A 6,353-nucleotide genomic window follows, 5' to 3' on the forward strand; every position below is an offset into this window, starting at 1 on the left:
CTCTCTCCACCCCCCGGGGATCTCTGTCCATGTGGCCCGCCTTGGCAAGGGAGCCGCGCCTCAGTTTCCCCTCCTCTGAGGACGCCCCTCCCCCAACCGAGTGCTCCGCCGCCCTGCCCCGACGGGACGGGCTGCCAAGCGCCTCAGCCCCCGGGCGGTGACGGGTCGGCTGCCCCCTCCCCCCCAGCAAAGTGCAGCTGAAGGACTCGAACGGGTGCAGCTCCCCGTGGCCCTGCCCGAGCTCGGGCGGCGGCTCCAGCCCCGCAGGAGTCTCCTCCCCGGCCCTGAAGCCGGGTCGGGCCGAGGGCCCTGGGCTCGTTCCGTCTGGAGAAGAGCGGGCTGAGGGGCTTCACTAGCAGCCCTCGACTCCCTGCAGTGCAGGGGGTGACGAAGGGGCTGGAGCTGTCCTGTCACCTGCCACCACTGAGAGCAGTCCAAGGAGCAACCGGCGCAACTTGCAGCAGGGGAAGTTCAGGTTAGAGGTCAGAAGAAACTTCCTCACGAGGAGTGTAAAAAAGCACTGAAACAGGTCACCCAGGGAGGTGGTGGGCTCTCCTGTCCCTGGGGGTTTCTAAGACCCCGCTGCAAGCCTTGGCTAGAGTGACAGGGCTGGGCCTAGTCCTGCTTGGAGCAGGGGGGCAGACTAGACCCCCCTGAGGTCCCTTCCCCCCTGAGTTTTCTATGATTGTAATTTCTTATTTTTTTAATCTTTTTCCTGCAGATATCTTAGACTGAAGAACCACATGCACTTTCCCACCTGAGCAACTTGCTGTGTGCATCTATAGTCCTCAGGCTTTTTTTCTTCCTTTTAAATCATGGTATAAGTGTAGGCAGGGGCTGAAACATGGATGCTGGTGAAGGGGCCAGCTGGGGAAGGGGGATGCAGAGCCTGTCAGCTCATCTCAACTCTTTCATGTTGAAACTGCATGCCAGGGAAGGGAGCTTTGTATGACACTCCAGCTTCCTCCATCTGCCACTCAGAGCTTTTCAAGTGAAAATGTAGGAGCCTGGCAGCCTGAAATGCTTTAAGTGCCGGGCAGAGAAAGCTTGAACATCACTTAAAACTCTCTCTGCCAGGAGCTTTGCAGAGCAGCTATGACAGTTTCCATGACTGCCCCTTCCCCCAGCTCCATTCCCATGAGCCTCAGGCAGCCTTCATCTCTTGTAATAAAGCTTATTCCAGGAGCGGGCCCTTCCTTATAGCTCAGCCAGCGAAACCCTGGATTGCTTAACTGGCTGAGCTGAGACAGACCTTCGGACAACACTTTCACTGACAACTTCCTTGTGGGTGACTTAACCTGCAGAAAAGCAAACTGTACACTGCAGTCCCTATCAAAACTAATGCTGGGTGAGACAGAGGTATAGATGAGATGGGCTAAAGCTCAAAGTAGATAATACTAGAGCGATGGCAACAGGCTAAGGGAAGCAACCATAACATGTAATAGTAATACCTGCTCCCACCACTTGTCAGTTGAGTTAGCAAATCAGCAGGGGCTGACTGAATCCCCAGCTGCTAGATAGGCAGCCACAGAAGCAGAACTTTCTAGGAAGGTCTTGCCCCTCCCACAACATGCCAAGACTTGATCGTTTCTGGTACCAAGCTTCTAGTCTGATCTTTGCATTCTCTGTCTCAGATTAGATGGCTGCAATGTGCTCCAGGTGAACTATTTGGGAACTGCAGCTACCTCAAAAAACAGGTTCTGTCTTACTAAGTGTTCTCTCTCTCTCTCCCTCCCCAGTAACACAATGCATTAGTGGCTCTGATCTGCACTGGATGCCTGACTTGTATACCCGAGCCATATGTTTCTCCCCATATGACTGCTGCAACTGTGGTCAACAGAAGTGATCGAGTTGTAGAGCTCCCTAGATACAAAAGGAAGTTGTTTCTGGTGTGGTCTCCATAAACCACCTTCCAGATTGCAATTTACTACTCCCAGGTATTTACCTAACCCTGTAGGATGTCCTCCAGGCAATCTTAAGTCAGTAGTTCTTAACATTTTTTCTACCAGGACCCATTTGTAAACATCATTGGCCAGTTGCAACCCAGTGCCCCTCCTGACCTGCTGTCCCCCAGGCCCCAGCACCCTTGTGTGTGGGGCATGGGGTGGCACAGTGTGGAGCATGGTGTGGTCCTAAGCAGCCCTTTGCAGGCTGGAAATCTGCCAGCCTGCAAGAGAAAAGCCACAGTTACCTGCATTTTTTCTCCTTTAAAGCAGAATCCGTTTTTAAAGTTTGTTTGCAACCCTTTTGATATATTCTTGCGACCCACTTCTGGGTCACAACCCACAGATTGAGAAACACTGCTCTAAGCAGTGCTTCTGCCTCAAGCATTCAGGGAAAGGAGAAGCAGGATACAGGCTGTAATCAGAAATGGTAGGATGCATGGGTCAGATTTGGATTTCAGATTTGGTTAACTGTGCCTCTGGCATAGGGGTGGAAAGCAGCTCATGGCTCAATCTTATGGGGGGGGGGGTTGGGTTTTTTTTAACCTTTAGGGTAAGATTGCTTAGAGCAGTGGTGCTCAAACTCTGGCCCACTGGGCCATGTCATCCACCCTATGGAGTTCCCCACAGGTTTGGAAATTTGGCAGCAGGGGAGCAGTGGCAGCATTAATTGCTGTGGCCAGATCTATCATGCAAGGCAGGGCTGGCACGTGGAATCACACCCACAGGTTGACCCTGTGCACCAGCACTGTGCTGGATTTGGTCCACAGACTGACCCTGCCCATGGAATCTGGCTGGCAGTCCATGCCCACACCATTCATCTGATTTGTGGGGACAGAAGATTGAGCACCATTGGCTTAAAGCACAGCATAGATGTCTTTGTATACATTAAATGTTGCTTATATGAAAAAAAAATTGTAAGAGACAAAAAAAATTACCATGTAAATAAAAATCATACAAGCATGTGCACTTCTAAACACAAGATAAATTAAATATCTAAGAGTCAACTTTTAAAAATTCAGGAATATTAAATACAAAAACTTGTTATGAAAAATACAGCAGTATTAGAATTGCCACACTGAACCAGTCCTGTGGTACATGGCATCCAGTATCCTATCTCCAACAGTGGCCACTGCTAGATACTTCAAAGGCAAGCACAACAACAAAAATGTACGTTTTTAAGTGCTGGTAACACCAATTAATCAGCAAATGTACTTTGAACATAGAATTAACTTGTTCTGTCAATCTGCACACACTAGATATACTACTGTTCCAGAACTGCCTATGAGAAAAATGTACCACTGTTGATGTGAGAGTTCGTTTAATATAACGAAGCAAAATAAGTGGCCGCCTAACCTTATTAATGAAAAGTTACAAAGGTCATATGTTAAGTTTTATATGTGGTATGCTATGTCTTAAAGCAGGGATGGCCAACCAATGGCACAAGTGCCATGGGCAGAGGAGACTGGCAGCACAGCAAGAGATGGGGCAGGAAACAGAGCAGACAAGACACACAAGCAGGAAGCAAAAAGTGGGAGAAAATTGGACAAGGAACAGAAAACAGACTGAGCAGAGGAAGAAGGATCAGTGTGGCACTCAGGGAGGGTAAAGATTAATTTGTGGGACACCTGCCAAAAAAGTTGTCCCCCATTATCTTAAATTATAAGAGTTGCTGCTCATCCATAAGACACCTAATTAAGAAGTACCAAAACACTATTTGTCGCATTTAATTATATTCCTGCTAAAGTGACCCGCAATAATGCAGTTAGCAACACTCATTTTATATCATCATCTTTTGATTTCAGAGTTAACAAAAACTATGGAGTTGAATGGCAAGGCTCACCCCTCCGAGAAATTGTTTTAGGATGCCTGCAGACTCAGGAAGAGAATATAGTATCAGTTTACATTTAGTTCACATTTTTCTACTTTTTCTTCACAACCAAAAGCTACACTTTATTTTAGAAGCAAGAAACTCACATTCTGGATGATCTCTGGAATAACTATTTGACCACAACCAATCCAAAACAGAAATTATTATGTTTGATAGAGCTAATAAAAATTAATCCCATTAAGACACTCGTATCCCAATCCTACCATCAGATTTCCATTACTGTAACTCAGTGCCTGTGTAGATCCAATTCTAGGATCAAGATCAGTAGCCTTCTCTACATCAGATTTTTTTTAAGTCTGATTTATAGGAGTTACTTTTCAAATATTAAAAATATGGAATTTATTAAAACCAAACTTATGAGCACTCCCCAAAAATAACTCTTAGAGCCAATTTTAAACGGAATTTTACTCACTGTTGTAAATTCTCAAATGTCTTCTAAGATTAAGTGCTGTAAATTGACTGTTATTCCAACATAAGAAAAAATGAACTCCCCACTATTTAATGCAACACAACCATAGCTGAGGAGCCAGCAGGACACCTCTGCAATAAAAATCTTGCCCCTTTGTTACTCTCCAATCCCTCCTCCTTTGCTGCAAACATCCCTTTTACTTTTATACAAATGAGAAGTGGGTTCAGATTTCTGATCTAGCTACAGGTTAGTAATTACTCAGAATCATTATCCCACTCCAGACAGCTATGTTAAGGGTGAGGTGGGGTATTTTCTGTCTTGGTCAGTGTTCACAGTCGACTCTCAAAAGCCATAGGCACTGCCTAGAACCTACAAGGAGAAATGGGATTCAAATGATGTTTATTGCTTTTCTACATTAAAGGCAGTTGTGCCAGGTCAGGATTGAGGTTTACAGGGTAGTGACATTGTCTTTCCTGTGGCTGGAGGATACTGGCTTTCAGATGCTGTTAATTCTGTACCTTTCAATAGTACCTAAGTCAGTCTCTCAAAAAAATCCTAAAGAATATCACCAATTAACTTTCCAATCCCATCTGCCTGGCTGCAGGAAACAAGTACACGGGCATCTGTAAGAATGACAGGACCTCTGAAGGCAGCTGGTGGGATTATTTGAGGGGAGTTTTAAAGAATGAGCTTTTTCAATGCTGATGAAGAGTACTGAATGAGCAGCATGTAGAGACTCATGTCTCCACACAGGAACAAATGCACAGATTCTTCTGAAGCACACTAACAGAACCCCCTTCTCAAAACAGCACCTCTGCCTGGACCTTCCTCCCTTAATTCTGTTTCATGTCGTAGACAGACTCTCCCATGCACTTGAACAGCTTTTATCTCTAGTGGTCGTATGCTATGAGGATGGGCACTAAAGAAAAAACTTCAAGACAGATAGTACAAAAGAGGACAATGAGATCAGGCCCCTCCAGGTCACACAATCAAGGATGGCAACTTACGCTCGCTGTGGGACAGCTAATTCTTTAGACAAGTGTAAAGCAACAGCAGCTAGTCTGTCTCTCTCCAAGAAAGACATCAGGCTGGCTGCATTCATTAACATTTCCTAGCACTATTCCCACCAGCCCTTCTACTTTCTGTAGAGTGCCTTAGCTAAAAAGTTTTATATATCTTGCCCCACTGGAGAGGGAGGAAGTATCAGACCATTCCCTGAATACTGGAGTGAATGCAGGAAGGGCTCCTCCTTCATTAATTCCCTAGGACTGGATTTTCTCCCAAAGACACTAAAGAAATCTTATGCCTCGTAGAAATACTCTGTGTAGAGCACTCAACCCAGTAGTCATGACTTGGCCATCATTTGGGAATGGCTCTCCTCCAGACAACAAGAAGATCTCCATATACCACACACTGAGTCATACAGCCAGATTTCAGCAGCCAGGCTGAAGTAGCCTGAGGCACATCCAAGGAGAAGATGATAAAAGTGGTTGAATGTAGGAATCATGGGAGGAAAGTCAAGAAATATCAGCATAGGAGACAAATCTGTTTCTGTTGTCTTAATATTTCGATAGGGCTCATCCTCCATCTTTGTTGCAAAGAACTGCTGCATGGAAACATGATCTTTGTTCCTTAACACCTGCTCAGTTTCTGCTGCTTATTCTTTACATCTCTAGTTAGAAGCCTCTGCTTGCAATATTGGAATTGGTTGCTGTGGAAGTGGTTCTGATGTTGCAGACAAAGGGACACGACTCCAGCAAAAGGGTTATGAACAACAAACGCTGAACTCTGAAGGATAAAGGATCCCATTTCTCCACAGATATCCAAAATAAGGAGGAGAGGAGGGAGAATTAAAAATAGAAAACCACATAAATATATGGTTCACTGGCAAGACTGTCCAACAAGGCAGAAAAGGTCATCAATAAATCTTCATTATCTGAATCACTAAATGTACCTAAATTTATAAAAGGAAAAAATTCAAATGGTCTTACCATAAACCAATTCTCCCTTGCCAGAACTTGCTTTATGGAAAGAATTTCTTTGTAATGTGTTAGCCTTTAACAGGGGTTTTCTTTCCTTTTTTTTGGCTGGGGGGGGGGGGGGGGGGGGT

The 6,353-nt window shown here is 45.4% G+C and overlaps 1 protein-coding gene and 1 long non-coding RNA gene across 12 annotated transcripts in view; one reads left to right on the top strand and one right to left on the bottom strand.

Moving 5' to 3' along the window:
• The window catches only part of TCF20 (transcription factor 20), a 209,778-nt gene that overhangs the window by 122,050 nt on the left and 81,375 nt on the right, over positions 1–6,353 (bottom strand). The gene's annotated exons all lie outside the window — the stretch shown is intronic.
• Positions 298–4,426, top strand: LOC106722975. 3 transcript variants are annotated; one of them, XR_001358977.2, is made up of 3 exons: positions 298–475; positions 722–1,937; positions 3,365–4,426. It is a non-coding gene; the product is annotated as an uncharacterized LOC106722975 (long non-coding RNA). The 3 variants fall into 3 exon arrangements; XR_003091894.1 differs by having other exon boundaries at positions 3,368–4,426; XR_003091895.1 differs by having other exon boundaries at positions 1,740–1,937.

Source organism: Alligator sinensis, unplaced genomic scaffold (genome assembly GCF_000455745.1).
Source record: "Alligator sinensis unplaced genomic scaffold, ASM45574v1 scaffold1081_1, whole genome shotgun sequence".
Lineage (NCBI taxonomy): Eukaryota > Metazoa > Chordata > Crocodylia > Alligatoridae > Alligator > Alligator sinensis.